The following is a 16430-nucleotide window of genomic DNA, read 5'->3' on the forward strand; positions in this document are numbered from 1 at the left end:
GCTGGTGGAGTTCGGGCAATAAAGTTTCCTGTTTGAACATACAAGTGCTTTGTGGCGGCTCGGTTATTTGTGCCCAGCCAGACTGCGGCATCTTATCACAATCAATTTTGAAACATTTTCATTATCCAAAAAGGAATCCTGCATCTCTAAACCATTAGCTCTATTCTCCCGTATCCCCAAACAGCAGGCAATTGCTGATCTACTTTCCTTCTCTAGAGGTTTGCTCATTCTGGATAGTTCATATAAATAGAATCACATAATATGGGCTCTCTGTGACTGGCTTCTTTCACTCAGCATAATATTTTCAAGATCAGCTCGTGCTGTAGCATGTGTCAGTACTTCATTCCTTTTCATGGTTAAATAATATTCCATTGTATGGCTATATCATATTTTATTTATACATGCATGGGTTGGTGGACATTTGGTTGTTTTTTCACCTTTTGACTCTTAAAAAATGCTGCTGTGAACGCACGTGAGGAAGTTTTAGTGCAGGCACAAGTTTTCTTTTATCTTTAGTATATACCTAGAATTGGACATGCTGGGCCATAGGTTCAACCTTTTGAGGAGCTGTCAGACTGTTTTTGTTGGGGGCTGCACCATTTTCCATTCCCTCCAGCAAAGGGAGGGCCGGCCATAGCCTTGTCCACTGCATTGCCCATCTTTGTGGCTATGGCTGTCCAGGCAGCTGTGGAATGGTTGGCCGTGGGGTTCGGCTGCGTCTCCCTGGTGCCAGTGTTGCTGAGCGCCTTTTCACGCACTCGTCGGCCACTCAGCTGTGATCTCAGGAGAACTGTTATTCAGAGTCTTTACCCATTTTTTAATTGGGTTGTTTGTCTTTCAGTATGGAGTCATGATAGTTCTTATGCATTCTAGATGCAAGTCCCTCATCAAATACATGACTGACAACTAAAGAGATCCTTAAAAAACATCAGTCAAGCTGGGTGCCATGGCACGTGCCTGTAGTCCCAGCTCCTTGGGAAGCCGAGGCCAGGGGGTCACTTGAGCCTAGGAGTTTGAGGCCATCTGGGCATCTCAGCCCAAATGACATCACTCTCTGGATGGGATCTTCAAAGGCTTCCATCTCAGAGTAGAAGCTAAGGTCCTAACAGTGTCCTACGAGGCCTTGTGGGTCCACCATTATGTCTCTGACCTACTTGCTCCCTCTGACCTTTCCAGCCACTTGTCACCTTGCTGCCTTAGCCCCGACCTGTTCCCTCTGCCAGCCCCCCCCACCCAGTCCTCTGGCCCTTCCTCCCTCCCTCCTCCTTAGCCTGCTCCAAAGCACTTTGTCAAGAAAGTTTAAAGCGACCTTGCCGCCACAGGCCCACTCCTTTTCTTTTCCCCAGGCTGTTCCCATGCAGGATGGAACCTCCCCAGGCTTTCATGTTTCATGGCTCTTCCAGACAAGAGGATCAAGCTGGACTGGGGAAGAACATGCTGGCTACGCTGGAGTCCGGTCTGCTGGCGGGGAGAGGCCACGTTCACATCTCCTCAACACTCCTGGCATCCGTCTGAGAAGAAAGGACCAGGACCCAACAGCGGTGAAGGCCAACTTTTTTTTTAAAGGAGGCAAATATTAAACATTTTAAATTTTGTGGGTGATCTGGTCTCAGCCACAACAACTCAGCTTTGCTTTTGTAGTGTGACAACAGCCACAGACACCATAATAAATGGGAATGTCTGTGTCCCAATAAAACTTAATTAAAACAAAACAAAACAAAAAACAGCCAATGGGCAGATTTGGCCGACAGTTTATAGCTGGCCAATCCCAGCCCTGGAATAAGATGTGTTCTCCATTCATTCTAATGAAGGCCCCACCTAACCACCAAGTTTCACAACACAGGCAGGGTTTAAAGACTAAGTCCCGCGAAGACATAGGAGCTAGAGGAAAACTTTGGTTTCTGAAAATCCACCCTGAAAACTGAAGAAAAGTCTACTGAGGTTCAAGTTGATCGGCTGGTAGCAATTATCTGTTAGAGTGAGAATCAACATTTTCAGAGAACAACGACAGAAGCCATTGTCGCTCTGTTGAATTGACCACGATATCTACTATAACTAAAAAATTGCTAGATATATAAATAATCAGGGAAGCATGGTCTGAAGTCAAGAAAAACAAAAGCAATCAACAGAAACAGAACAAAAGATGCCCTAGAAGGTGGTCTTATCAGACTGATCTTTAAAGAAACTCTTACAAATGTATTCTTACAGGAAACTATATCCAATGAATTAAAAGTAAATATGGTCTCAAAGTATGAACCAATACAGAATTTCAGCAGATAAATAGAGATGGAGAACACATCTTATTCCAGGGCTGGGTAAAATTCACTGAGGGGCCATAACAAAGGCAAGAGCTGATAGAAGATGTGATAAATTTGAAAGCTCATCTAGAGAAATCACTCACTCGGAGCTGGGGATGTGGTTCAGTGGCAGAGTGCTTTCCCAGCATGTGTGAGGCCCTGGGTTTGATCCCCAGCATATACATGTTTATGCTATGGATTTATGTTTATATATTTATATATTATCATATTTACAGATTATAAATATTACAGCTTATTTCTCTAAAAGATAAGGACTAAGAACACAAAATATCCCTATGACACTTCAAAAAATTAACAGTAACTTCTTTTTTTTAAAATAAATTTATTATTTTTGTTAATTTTTATGTGGTGCTAAGGATGGAACCTAGAGCCTCACACATGCTAGGCAAGTGCTCTGCCCCTGAGCCCCAGCCCCAGCCTAATAGGACTCCTTAGTATCATTCCCTACCAGTTAGTTTCCATTTCCATTGTCTCATTGTTTGAATAGATTTGAATCAGAATCTACACAAAACCCAAATGCAATTGGTTGTTGTTGCTTACGTCTCTTAATCTATAGGTTCTCCCTTCGTCTGTTTTTTTTTTTTTCCTTTGAACTTTATTTGTTAAAGACACCAGGTATGCTTTTTGCAGTTTCCCACAGTTTGGATTTTGCCTGCGACAACCTCTGTCTTCTGTTTGCTGCTTAATTGGTAGCAAGATGCAGTATTTTCTAAATGGCAATACAACTTAAATGAAAATCCCACCTTTTTTGTCACAGTCTTTGACAAACTGACCCTAAAATTCATATGGAAGAGTAAGGAGGCCAAGAACCACCAGCACAATTTTGAAGAGGAAGAGGTGTGGGGGGAACTCTCCTCCCCAGACATCAGGAGGTACTCGAGTGGGAAACGTTGTAATATTGCTGCAGGATGATTGCACAGAAGAGCAGACATTACCCACCAAAGAAAAAAGGATGGCGTATTCAGGACAGGAACCAGATTCTGTGTCAGGAAAAAGACGAAAGCAGATACCTACCTCAACTGCACATGCTATGCACACGCATAGTCCCAGAATGCATTGAATATTCCTTGCACATTTCCAGATCGCTTTCCAATGTGTGAAGAGCTCCAGAAGGAAAACTAGGAGTCCATCTTTATGACATCAGGGTAGGAAGGTTGTATCTTCAGCTACAAACACACACCATGAAAGGCATGAATAATACATTTCAAGACCTTAAAACTGAAAACTTCTGTGTGAAGAAACATACCGCAAATGAAAAAATGAGACAGACAGGAGAAAATAGCTACATAGGGAGGATCAACATCCAAAATTTAAAGAGAAACTCACTAATGAATAAGAGAAAGATGATCCCCAATAGCAAAAGAGTAAAGGATAAGGCATTTTGTAGTATATAAAACTCCCCCCAAATACTCAATATTAAAATATGGAGACACTTTGGGTTGGGGGATACAGCCCAGTGGTAGAGTCCTTGCTTAGCAAGTGCAAGGCCCTGGGTTTAATTCCTACCACAAACAAAAACAAAGCAAAACCCACCATTTTGTCCCCCAAAGACTTGGAAAAAAATTAAATGAATGAAAATCAAGTCCAGTAAATAATAGCCAGTGTTGGCAAAGATATAGAAACGTGAACAGCATACGTTGCTGGTGGGAACACAAAGTGATCACTTCATTTTGGAAAGCAAATTGGAGATTCCTCTTAATGTTGAGGAGGGGTACATCCTCTGGACCAGACATCTTCCATGTGCCCCCTCAACGGATGCTCTCCACCACCCCACCTCACCCCCATCCTTGCCTCGGGAGGCTGACTGCCAGGTGCTGTCATGCCCTTGGCCTTGGGTTCGCCAGCAGCCAACCTGACAGAACACAGGAGAGGGAGATCAGGGTATTTGCTCACCCAAAGCCAGCTGAATCCTTTAGCTAAAGATTCCTCCTGTTCAGGTGGCCATCTCTACACAATTGCTCACCTTGCGGAACTGGGCAGCCTTGCACTCCATGCCCCATGGGTCTGGGAGGTAGTGGCAGCTCAGCTGCTCTATGCTGGAATAGCTTATGTTTCCCTTGTAACCTGCTTGGACTGTGAGCGATTCCTGTATGAAGAGCTTTGCAAGTTAGCTTCTAGAAGAACACTTTTAGTGTTCAACTGGTGCCACTCTCAGGTGCACACGGAGACCTAAACAGAAATATTCATTGCAACCCTTCTTGTCATAAGAAAAAAGTGAAAACAACTAACTGTCCTTTAGGAGGACTGTAAGCAAATAGAATGTGATTGTTCTTGGGATAGAATTCAACCTAGCAGTTAAAAAAATGAACTAGAAGATACCAAGAAAGACAGAAAACCCATTCTAGTGAGGAGAAACTGGAGCCCTGTGCACCACTGGCAGGAATGTGAAACGGTGCAGCCACTGTGGACAAGAGCACGGTGGTTCCCTGGACAACTGAAAATGGAAATCCCACCTGCGGCAGAAATCATTCCAGTTCTGGGCATATACGGCAAAGAATGGAAAGTGAGACCTCAAAGAGAGATCCGTGCACCTGTCGCATCAGTATTCATAACAGCAAAAGGGTGGAAGCAACCCAGTGTCCACTGGCAGATAAGTGGATAAACAAGGTGTGGTATATGCATACAGTGAGCCTTAAAAAGAGGCAATTCTGACACACGTTACAGCAGGAGAAACCTGGAGAAGAGTGGAGGTGTCCGGGGTTTCAGGGGAGAGGGATGTGCAATTATCGTTTAGTGAGTGCAGGGTTTCCCTTCAGGAAGATGAACTGTTCTGGAAGGGGCTGGGGTGTAGTTCAGAGGCAGAGTGCTTGCCCTGGGTTAAATCCCCAGCAACACACACACACAAATTCTGGAGCTAGATGGAGGTGGGAATTTCATGGCATTGTTTCAATGCCACTGAACTATACACTTAAACATGGTCAATTTTATGTTATGCATATTTTACCACAATTTAATAAACATAATATTGAGTGCAAAGAAGCAATTTCCAGAAAGAATCATGCAATATGCCATTAATACAAAATGTCTAAATATTCAAAACAAATTTTATTAATGGTTGGACACCCAGGTCATATCAGATGAACCATGTGGACTTGTCATCTTGGAGGATCAGAAACATTCAAGTATTGGCAATGGCGTGTGCTTTCACTTAACAGAAATTCATGTCATGCGTGATAATGATCCACCTCCAGGAAAGTGCCAACCTGCAGAGATGAGGGAGGAAATGGGGAATGGCTTTAGCCACTGGCGTGGTTTTTGTTTTTTTATATTTATTTATTTATTAGTTGTAGACGGACATAATATCTTTATATCATTTTTATGTGGTGCTGATGTTTGAACCCAGTGCCTCACATGTGCTAGGCGAGCGTTCCACCACTGAGCCACAACCCTAGCCCCCTGGCGTGTTTTTTCTTTTCTTTTTTCCTTTTGCCTTACTGGGATTGAAACCAGGGAACTCTACCATTGAGCCACATCCCTGGCCCTTTTTATTTTGCTAATTGCCCAAATTAGCCTCAAACTTGAGGTCCTCTTGCCTCATGCTCCTGAGTAGCAGGGATTATAGGTGTGCTACATCTGACATGCTATTTCTTAAAAAAAAAAAAATCCAAAGCTGAGGTGGCAAAATGTTAACATTATTTAACCCAGTAATGTATTTATGAGCACCTGTGTAACGAGAGCCACAGCGAGTCGGAATGGCCCCTGGCATTTTGCCAGAAGGAATGGTTGAGAGGTGATGCCAGCTGATGATGATAATTAAGTTAAGCTGTGTATAATTGCTGTGACTGGATGATGCTGGATTGAAACAGGCTGTGTATTCAGTTGTATATAGACCCCTGCTGTCCGGCAATAGGGAGGCTCCTGCTGCCTCGGGTGCCCGCTACTTTTGAGTTCTCATGGAGTGCCGATTGAGCTCTCCCGGGGATTCCTGGAGAGTTCCCGTTGGTTGGTGAAGTTCCAATGGACAGAGTTCCAGTTGGTGTGTGGTGTTCCTGGAAGGGCCGCTGGGTGGTGTTCTCGGGAGTTCGGGCAATAAAGGAGTTCCTGTTTGAACCTACAAGTGCCTCGTGGCGGCTCAGTTATTTTGTGCCCAGCCAGACTGCGGCACCTGTGTATTATTTTTGGTAACTTCCTTGAAATTTTTCATGAATAAAAATAGAAGAAAAGCAGTGCCGGTGAGCCACCAGTGTTGGGGTCCGGTTCAGGAGGCTAGGCTGGGTGGAAGAGGTGAGTAGGGTCAGGTTAAAGTGTGAGGCAGCTCTGCCAGGGTGTGGATCTAGGAGAAGGGGTCAAGGCCAAATATGGGATGAAAGATTCAGGAGGGCAGATGATGGGCAGTGACAGCACGTCCTTTCCAGAGAGGCAGGGGAGGCTGAGCTGCAGAGGGAGGAGAGGAAAGGTGTGCATCTCCTCACTGGGGCTTCTGCTTCCCCACTGCAACCCCAAGTAGGCCTGAGGGAGCCTTTGTGTGCCAGGTACTTCACACACCTTCATGTCCCCTCACCTGAACCTCAATCCCTTCTGCAGATCAGAAAGGGTTAGTCTTTGCCATAGCTCAAAAAACAAAGCAAATGGGCTGGGGTTGTGGCTCAGCAGTAGAGCGCTTGCCTGGGATGTGCGAGGCCCTGGGTGTCCCCCAGCACCACATAAAAATAAATAAATAAAATAAAGGTATTGTGATCAACTACAACTAAATATTAAAAATAATTTTTGAAAAACAACAAAGCGAAAATTTGGGATTTGAACCCAATTCTACCTCAACGTCCCAAATATGTAAGCTCCACCTCCCTCCCCAGAACACATCCTGCCCTCTTTTGTCCAGGGACCTGCTGAAATTTTGCCCTCCTTATCCTACCCCTGTCCCATCTGCTCAGATCCAGCCCTGGCTCTCTAAATACTCCCACCTGCGGGGAGGGCATTATTATTTTGTGTTACCCTGACTTTTCTTCTTGCATCATTTTGGTGGGCACTGTGTTTGTTTTTCTCCCCACTGTTTGCATCACTTGACGGCAAAGTTCAAATTTGATGTTTTTACTGTAAGCATAGAAAGAGACAATAAAGACCAAATTGCAGAATCACAGCCTTTGGGACAGGAGTCCCCTGTGTTTCTCCCTTGCTAGCAAAGCAAAAACCTTCTTTTTCCTTTTTCTCAAAACTGTGTCCTCATTATTAGATTGGCACTGAGAAAAAGGACCAAGCTTTTGGCAACAAAATTGGCACCCCAGATGGGACCTGAGATCAGCCCTCGCTCTGGCTTTCTTGGCCACGCCTGGCTCTCCAAGGAACCCCACTTCCATGCTGAGGATGTAAGGCAAACTCTTTGAAAGCTGACTGCTGGTAAGTCAGGAGACAGGTGAGTGTGCCTCAGGTCAAACAAGAGGAGCTATGTCTCATGATCCCTGCCCTACGTATGCCTTGTCCAGTCACCTGCCATCTGTCACTGTGGACCTCTGAACTGCTCTGATGCTGAATGCTCCTGTTCATGTCCCACCTGATAGAGAACAAGGACTTTGGGTTACTTCCTCAACTTCAACCCCTTTCAGCAGGAAGCAGTTTGGAGATGTCATTGACCATTTCTTCATAGAAATGGAATGTAGAAATTGACAGTGGGGAAGTGTAACAGTGTCCACTTTATGCTTTGAATATAGGCCTTGCTGTTCTGCCACTGCAACCGATCTTTAAAAGGACATGTTTCTTTCTCTTCCTCTCTTCCTACTTCTCCCTAATCTCTCACCTCCCTAATCTCAGGGGAAACAGGATCACCTTTCTTCCCCATCCTAGGCAGATCTTTTTTTCCTGGAGTATACATACCCATTGTAGGAACGAAGTAACCCAGACTTTGGGGATGGCACCAGAAGACCTTACCCATTGTAGGAACAAAGTAACCCAGACTTTGGGGATGGCACCAGAAGACCTCAGAAATGACTATCTCCCAAATTAACAAGAGAATCACACCTCCAGACGGAGAACACGTGGAATGTACTTGTCACCTCTTAGCTCCTGTTCCTGCTGATGGGCAGAATCACATCACGGCCTCTGAAACAGGAGCTCCCTGTGCTTTTCCTTTGCTAGCAAAGCAATAAACCTTCTTTTTCCTTTATCTAAAAAAAAAAAAAACAAAAAACTCCATGAAGTCCCATGTCTTTGTTTTCGTTTTGTTTGTTTTTCTCCAATACAGCAGCCTCCTTTTTTTTTGTTTTAATTTTGAGAAAGGGTCTCACTAAATTGTCAAGGCTGTCTTTGAATGTAGTGGTCCTTGCGGCCTCAGTCTCCTAAGTAGATGGGATTACAGGCCTGCATCACATCACATGGCAAAATCCAAACCAAGTTTCTAAGCCCCTTGTGTTTCTGGATGGATGTCCACCTCAAACCTGATTTAATCCTTTCTTTTTAATATGTTTTTATTTGTAGATGGACACAATGCCTGTATTTTATTTATTTTTATGTGGTGCTGAGGATCAAACTCAGTGCCTCACACATGCTAGGCAAGTGCTCTACCACTGAACTTTAACCCCAGCCCCTAATTTCACCCTCCTGGTGGCTTTGGGTCCAGACTTTATAGAGCTACCTTCCTGAGGAGGGAGAATGGGTAAGGTTTGCTGATATGCAGAAAGGAGCAGCAAGGGATAGCAATGTCTGGCTTCTGGGTGTGAGACCTGTGTTGTGGCACAGCGTCCTGAACTCAGAAGGAGCTTTCACAAGGCTGAATGCTCTGGGTTGCTGTCTTGAAATCCCTAACACTTTCTGAACAAGAGACTCCATGCTTTTATTTGCACTGGACTCCCCAAATGATGGAGCTGGTCCTGTGTCCAGGTGCTTGACTCAGGCAGCTGATGGAAACCAGGGCCGTTCCCTGGGAGGCAAAGCACATGAAAGAGCCGGGATGGGGAGCTCGTGGCATGTGTGTAGAGTCTGCTGAGCAGGAAGTATGGGCAGGGGTCTGAGGCAGGCAGCAGTTGGACAGGGGGCTGGGGCTTAGAAGAAAGTCCTCCCTTCCTTGATTTCCTGTCCTTGCAGTTCAGCCTGTGAATCTAGCCCCATTTTCTTCCTCATTCCCTAGCCTAGAGTTAGAAAAGCCTAGAGTTATCAAGTACATCAGCTCCACCCCGTCCCGTCCCTCATCTAGGATTGGGGTCCTGACTCATTAGCCCCTCTCTGCCCTGCCTTGTCTCTCACTTCCTTTTTATTTAAAAAATAATTTAGTTGTATATATACAATACCTTTATTTTATTTGTTTTGATGTGGTGTTGAGGATTGAACCCGGTGTCACACATGCTAGGCGAGTGCTCTGCCACTGAGCCACAACTGCAGCCTCCCAAACTGACTTTTTAAAAAGCAGCTTTATTGAGTTATAAATTGCATCTCATGCTACTCACTGGTTTAAAGTGTAGATGTCAGTGATTTCTAGTGTATTCAGAGTTGTACAACCACTGACACAGTCTCAGGACATTTTCATTGCCATCACCATCTTCATCACCAAGAGGTACCCCCATCTCCTGTACCACTGTGTGCCATCACCCTGCCCCAACCCCTGTAATCTCTAATGTGCTTACTGTCTCTATGGACTTGCCCATTTTGGACATTTCATATAAATGAAATCATACAATAAGTGGCTTTTTGTGTCTGGCTTCTTCCTGAGTATAATGATTTTTGGGGTTCTGTCATGTTGTAGCGGGTGTCAGTGTATGGTCCTTTTCATGGCTGAATATTATTCTGCCATGTGGATAGACATTAGGTTCATCCATTATCAACTGATGGATTCAAGTGGAAAACCTGTGACCCTTTTTTTCTCAAGAAGCGTTTTCTGATTTATTCCCACTTTTCACTCTTCTGCATACTCCTTCCCACCTCCTTCTCTAAGCTCCTGAGCCTTCTGTAAATAGGGATTGTTTGGTCATTTAGTGTGGTTTCTGACACGGGGGAGGGTGTTGGTTTGCCTCCTGTTATAGACAGGAGAGGAAGAGGGGGCAGCCTTAGTGTGCACCCCACTGAAACCCCTCAGGGGCTGGGTGGCTTGTTCTTCTCTAGACTTAGTTTCCTTGTCTGTGATAAGGATGAGTTTGTCCTGCAGGACTGTGGGAAGTGCTCTCCATGTGAAGGCGGGGCAGTGGCATCAACAGTGGGCTGTGAGGCCCAATGAATGGGTACAGGCAGGACCCCACCCCCTTCCCTTGCTAATTCCCCATCCTTGTCAGAGTTCAGGGTTCTTTGATGAAACTCAGACTAAAGAGAGAAAAAACAGCAAGAAAGAAAAAATAGATAACAGAAAGGATCAGAGGAACTGATGGGGAAGACAGAGGGAGAGCAATGACCCTGGGCGCCGGAGAGCAGGCTGCACTTTAGGGTTAGTCTTGGAGAAGCAGAAGAGTGGAAGTGTTGGAACCTGAAGACCTGTTGACCCAAGATTTGCCCCGACATGTCCACTTCAAGTGGTGGGGACTGGGTGTTGGCGTCAGATTCACCATATTAGGTCTGGAGCCATTTTATCTACAGGTTCCATTTTATCGAAGTTTTGATTCTGAGGCAAAGCTGTTTAATTCCCCGAAAGAACCTGTGCCTGCTATCAACCCCACCCCAGCTTAAACTCCTAAGCAGGTTAGGATCAACCCCACCCCAGTTTACACTGCTAAGCAGCTTATGAGATTCTTCTTGTGACTATATAAAGCTGCTCTGTGAGTGCTGACAGGCTGCTGCTCCCCTGGAGGGACAGCCCTGCTGGTCTGCCTCCTGTTACAGACAGTTGATCTCTTGTGTGGGATTCCTGTGTGTGGCCTGGTCTTTGGACTTTGCATGAACTTTTCATTGGTGCCATGACTTGGATAGGCTCTCCCATTGACCTTGCCCTCCCTTTGGGGATCTGAGCTGCTTTGGGATCCTACACTTGGTCTTAGGCTGTCCTTACCACAAACTCACCTTCCATTTCACCCACTGATTTGGGTAAGTTTCCCTGCCACGGGTCAACAAAAAAGACCTGCGGGTCCCGGGAAGTGACAGTAGAACATCCAGCACTCCCAGAATTCCTGTTTAGTTAGGGGCATTCCCAACCTTGGCTTTCAGAACTATGGTTAGTCCCTACCATCGGCCGAGTCCACAAGCTCAGAAGGTCTCAACCCTGGCAAAAGATCTCTTTCTGGGTCTTGATATTCCTTCAGCTCAAAGCCCTGGTGCCAGGCACTGAGAACCCCACAGACCTTAGCCCCAGCTGCCCTCCTGAGGCAGTGGGGACGCCCAGAGTGGTTATCTCTTCCTCCTTTAGTGTGAGAAGACAGAGGGACACCTCTGCTCTCCCTGTCAGCTCCCTCTCTTTCCACGGTGCAGCCACCTCTGCCATCCCCTTGGACACCCCCTTGGGTTGCCTTTTAGCAAATTTAGACTCACTCCGCCTTACTCCTGACTTAAAGGCACGGAAACTAATTCGTCTCTGCAACCAAATTTGGCCTCTCTATACCTTAGACAATGATTCTAAATGGCTGCTTAAGGGCACTCTAGGTTGCAATATTTTAAGGGACCTTTTTAACTTTTGAGAGTGCTCAGGGAAATGGAAAGATGTCCCCTACCTTCAGCCCTTCTCTTTTCCAAACGGTCCCTCTGCTCTTTCTGCCCTCCGGCCCAGGTTCTCTGGCTCTTGAAACTCTCCCAGACTTCAACCCTACTGATGGACCCCCTCCCCACTGTTCTCCACCTTCTGCTCCGACTCCTCCGGGACCACCCTCACCTACTTTCAGGCCACCCGTTACTCTTGCTCTTGCACGGACCCCTCTACCCAGCCCATACCTCTGCTTCCCCTTCATGAAGTAGCAGGGTTAGAGGGAATTGTTCGGGTACAGTTCCCTTTCTCCCTTAGTGACTTCTCCCAAATCAAAAGAAGGTTAGGGTCCTTCACCTCCAATTCTTAAGGGTACCTTAAGGAATTCCAATATCTAACCCAATCATATGAACATATGATCCTATCTAACACCCTCCTACCTGAGGAATGCAGGCGAGTTTGGGAGCAGGCCAGAAACTAAACCAATGAGGTCCACCAAACCTCTCCCACTCTCCCAATTGGCACTGAGGCAGTCCTGATGGTGACCCCAACTGGGATTAAAATTCAGCTGGAGGGATCACTAGTAGGAACCAATTTATTACTTGTCTTGTGGCAGGACTAAGAAAATCGGCCCGTAAGGCCATTAACTATGAGAAACTCTAAGGAATTATTCAGGACAAAAATGAAAATTCCTTGGGGCTGGGGATGTGGTTCAAGAGGTAGTGTGCTCGCCTGGCATGCGCGGGGCGCTGGGTTCGATCCTCAGCACCACATAAAAATAAAATAAAGATGTTGTGTCCACTGAAAACTAAAAAAAAAAAAAAAAAAAAAACCCCTTNTTGGAGTAGAAGGAACACAGACCAGCCCCTAAAACCCCTTTGCTTCACTGCATACTCCAGGGCATTACCCTTTCCCATTCCTTCCTTGGTGATTCCCCCACTGCCCAGTTCCTCTCTTAAACAGGGATCTCCTAGCCAAAGTTGGAGCTTCCATTACTTTCACTCCTGAGTCTCACCTCAACCCCAGCTAGCCTTTGGTTCCTGTCCTGCTAGTACTCCAGACAAATTCCGCGGACTCCCCTTACCCATTACCTGCATCAGAGGTTGATCTGGAAACTCCAAAACCCCTCCATAGCGCCCACCACCCTCCCTTGATAATACATTTCAAGGACCCCACCTATTTCCTAGCATGACCCCAATACCCACTTTCCTCCAGAGCCTCAGGGGTCTCAAACCTTTAATCTCTGATCTTCTCTGAACACCAAATGGTTGAACTCCCCTTTTAACACATCCAACCTAGCAGTAAAGAAACCAAATGGATCCTACAAACTTGTGCAGGATCTTTACCTCATCAATACAGCCTTAATCCCCATTCACCTAGTAGTTCCTAACCCGTGTACCCTCCTCTCTTCCATTCCCTCACATGCCACTCACTTTTCAGTTTTGGACTTAAAGGACACCTTCCCTTAAACCCCCAACCCCAGGATGTTTTCACCTTCACCTGGACAGACCCAGACACTCACACCTCTACCCAGTTAACTTGGACTGTCTACCCCAAGGATTAGAGATAGTCCCCATCTATTTGGCCAAGCCCTTTCTAGGGATCTATCTTCCCTCTCCTCTCCCCCCCCCCACACCCCCTCTTCTTCACTAACCTCGAAATGGAAGAAACCGTTTTGGGTAATCTTAACTACCCCCTCCACAGCCAAACTCGAGGGCATTCCACACTGGATTCACAACTCCCAACTCAAACTGTTCACATCTCACTATATGGCAACCCCCACAGGACTTCTGTCTTTGCGCATCTCCAAAACCTGTGAAACTCCCCGCCCATTCCTAAAGATTTCTCGGTCAGAGGAGTCTACTACAAAGACTATCAGCCCCTGATGCCCAACTCCTCCAACTCCAGAGACTCTGCTCCCACCTAAAACCCTCCCTGACCCCCTTTACAGTAATGAGATTCTTCACCTCTAACCAGCAGGAAGAAGCTACAGAAGACCATTGTTTGTCCCCCCCCCCCATCTATAAAAACAAAAAGGAATATTGGCATCAGATTCACCATTTTAGGTCGGGAGCCATTTTTTATTTTTTAGTTATAGGTGGACACAATCTTTTTATTTTTTTGTGGTGCAGAGGATCGAACCCAGTGCCTCACACATGGTAGGCAAGTGCTTTACCTCTGAGCCACAACCCCAGCCCAGGAGCCATTATATAACTAGAGGTTCCAAAGTTTCTATTCTGAGGCAAAGCTAAGAACTCGCGCCTGCTATCAACCCCACCCCAGTTTGAACAGTTTACAATCAACTCCACCCCAGCTTAAACTCCTAAGCAGCTTATGAGATTCCTCTTGTGGCTATAAAGCTGCTCTGAGAGTGCCGACAGGCTGCTGCTTCCCTGGAGGGACAGCTTTGTTGGTTTGCCTCCTGTTACCTACAAGAAATCTCTTGGGTGGGATTCTGGAGTGTGGCATGGTCTTTGGACTTTGCGTGAACTCTGTGAGAATCCTTTCACTGGGTCCCCCAGTATCCTCCTCTGTAAAATGTTGTGTGACTCGGTACCCTTTCAGTTCAACAGTAGGGAATCAGAACTTGTGTGCCCTGCAGTGTGAGTGACTTATCAAGCGCTTCTCTGGGTTGTGTGGTATCTCCATTGCCCCACCCCAAGGCCTCTAGACACCTTGTTTCCTCTATAGGGCAGTAGGTTGGCTGGGGCCCACCCTTCTCAGAGGCCTGGAAGCTTCCAGGACACAGGGGATCTGACACTGTTCATCACTTATTTCATCAAATTTACAAACCTACAGCCCTTGCCCTACCTATTGTAAGATGGACACTGGGCACATTCAGATGCAGGGTGTTGCTAACCCCATGTCACTCTGACTCCATATGCTCCCTGCCTTTCTTGCAAAAACTGATTCTCTGAATATTGTTTGTGACTTCCAGGGTTTGCTACTTTAACTTTTCAAATACAGTGTATAGGGATTTCTTTATGTTTAGCACAGTGGCAATGCCCTCAGGAAATTCTAGAGATATTTGATGAATAAAAAAATATGAATGAACGGGGCAGGGGGTATGTTACGTGCTCAGAGTTTGTCCAGAAGTGATGTTGGGGCTTCCCAGAGAAGATGACATTGAAACTGGGTCTTGGAGGAGGTTAGAGTTGGTCAAGCACATGTGCTTATCAGCACCAGATACAGCATTTATAAAAGTGTAAAATGGCCTGAATGATTAGAACTACTTAGTGACTGAGTGTGCTGGGATGCTGATGGTAACATGAGCAATGGAAACTGGTAAGGACAGATCCAGGAGTGCAAGTGTTGAAGGGCATGAACATAAAAAGTAGCTCACTCCATCTTGATGCTGGAGACACATGTGTGTAAACATGTGTATGACCATGTAGGTATACAGTTTTTGACAGACTTCATGTATGTTCTTAGTGATCTGTTTTTCTATATATAGGAGCTATTTGTTTTAAATATTTCAAATTCTTTTTTTTTCCAGGAAGTTAACTCTGGTGCTACATGAGGAGAAACCGAAGCTCACTGCACACTTAAGTGACCAGTTGCCACCATAGTCTCCAGACCCTGAGGGACAACGTCAGGGCAGAGGGGCAGGGAAGAAGGAGCTGTTTCTCCAGGTAAAGGACCTGGGTAGACTGGCTGCTTCCTGGGCGGAAGAGAGGGAGGAGCCCACTTGATTCACAGGTTTCTGGCTCAGGAAACTAATGCTGGTGACACCTTCAAGATGAGAACTTCAGGGAGAAGCTGGCAAGTTTTGAGGGGCAGATAAAGAAATGAGATGGGTACACCTTAGTTTTGTGGACGTGACCCACGGGCAGTGGCCATTGTGTGCCGGTTTCCAGGTGTCCCATTCCTGTTTGGGCACCCGCGAGGGGCCAGGAGGTTGTTCGTGGCCCAGAGTGAGCCCGAGGCTTCCTGGCCCTCAGTCCTGACGCGAAGGCCCTTTTTGACCCTGGCAGGCAGAGATCACTGCCCTCCTCTTGCAGTTGAGGGTGTCGGAACTGGGCCCCATCACCTTGTAGTTGTAGACAGGCGCCCAGGACCTCCGCGTCTTCTTCGCTTTACTTGGGGAGGGGGCTCAAATCTCGCCCTGTAACTTCTTCCCATCGTGCCCTTGGAGAAGTTGCTCTGCTCCTTCCTGCCTCAGTTTCCCCATCTGTAACGCTGGTCGGCCGCCCCGAGGCTGGCCTGTAACCTGTAGAGGCCACTCCGCTGGCATGCAACGAGAAGTGGCACGGCCTGGCCTGGGTCCTTCCTCGGCGGTCCCGCCCGATGTCACCGTGGAGGATCGCGGACAGGGACGCGAGGAGCCGGAGCAGGGGCAGAACGCGACAGCTAGGTCCCGGGCGGCGCCGACTCCGCGCCTGGGGGCCTCGCCTGCCGCCTGGCCGTCCTCCAGTCTCAAGCCGGGCCCCGGGATAGCCGTCAGAACAAAAGTGGTGACTCGCATGGCGTTTGGCGTCCCGCAGGCCCGGCCCCCGCGCGGCAGCCAGCCGCCCCACGCACGGCCGCCGCGCCTTCGGCTCTTCCGCTCGAACGCGCTCGGCTCTTTCCGCCGCAGCCGGCGCAGGTGG

General features: G+C 46.9%; 1 protein-coding gene and 1 long non-coding RNA gene across 2 annotated transcripts in view; both read left to right on the forward strand.

The window, feature by feature from the left end:
- Nucleotides 1-5681, forward strand: part of LOC125612306 — a 47123-nt gene extending 41442 nt beyond the window's left edge. The window contains exon 4 of the long non-coding RNA XR_007342614.1: nt 1347-5681. This is a non-coding gene — a long non-coding RNA (uncharacterized LOC125612306). The remainder of the gene's footprint in view (nt 1-1346) is intronic.
- Nucleotides 5682-15452: 9771 nt separating this feature from the next.
- The window catches only part of LOC107146666 (CREB binding protein), a 133605-nt gene continuing 132627 nt past the window's right edge, over nt 15453-16430 (forward strand). Inside the window, exon 1 of the mRNA XM_015490802.2 lies at nt 15453-15473. The gene's annotated coding sequence lies outside the window, so the exon portion shown is untranslated. The remainder of the gene's footprint in view (nt 15474-16430) is intronic.

This window comes from Marmota marmota, unplaced genomic scaffold (assembly GCF_001458135.2).
Source record: "Marmota marmota marmota unplaced genomic scaffold, marMar, whole genome shotgun sequence".
Classification (NCBI taxonomy): domain Eukaryota; kingdom Metazoa; phylum Chordata; class Mammalia; order Rodentia; family Sciuridae; genus Marmota; species Marmota marmota.